Below are 788 nucleotides of genomic sequence, written 5' to 3'. Positions count from 1 at the left end.
GACCCCCCCCAGCTCTGACTCGACTCAGCTTGCAGCACCCCCGTTAACTCTGAACTTTGGGACTGGCCAAGGGCCGTGCACAAATGCAGTGGACGGAGGGAATGGGCTTGAATCGGGACACACCCCTGCAGCTCTGACTAACGACCCCCATCTTCAGGTTTCGCCTTGCTCCCCCTCGACCCGGCTCGGGCCCCCCCCCCACGCCAGCTCTGAACTTTGCAACTGGCCTAGGGCCGTGCAGAGATGCAGCGGACGGTGGGAGTGGGCTTGAATCAGGACACACCCCTGCAGATCTAACCCACCACCTACATCTTCAGGTATGGCATTGCTCCACTCAGAACGGGCTCGCGCCCCCCCCCTCCACCAGCTCTGAACTTTGGGACTGGCTAAGGGCTGTGTACAGATGCAGTGGACGGTGGGAGTGGGTTTGTATTGGGACACACCCCTGCTTCTATGACCCATGACCCCCATCTTCAGGTATCGAATTGCTCCCCCCCTACACGGCTCACGACCCCCCCAGCTCTGAACTTTGGGACTGGCTAAGGGCCGTGCACAGATGCTGTGGACGGTGGGAGTGGGCTTGAATCGGGACACAGCACTGCAGCTCTGACCCACGATCCATATCTTTAGGTATTGCCTTGCTCACCCTGACCAGGCTTGCGACCACCCCCCACCAGCTCTGAACGACTTGGCTCGTGACACCCCCGCCAGCTCTGAAATTTGGGACTGTCCAAGGCCCGTGCGCAGACGCAGTGGATGGTGGGAGTGGGCATGAATCGGGACACACC

This window comes from Elephantulus edwardii, unplaced genomic scaffold (genome assembly GCF_000299155.1).
Source record: "Elephantulus edwardii isolate Elephantulus edwardi_28Jun2011 unplaced genomic scaffold, EleEdw1.0 scaffold00417, whole genome shotgun sequence".
Classification (NCBI taxonomy): domain Eukaryota; kingdom Metazoa; phylum Chordata; class Mammalia; order Macroscelidea; family Macroscelididae; genus Elephantulus; species Elephantulus edwardii.
This window is presented reverse-complemented; position numbering follows the sequence as displayed.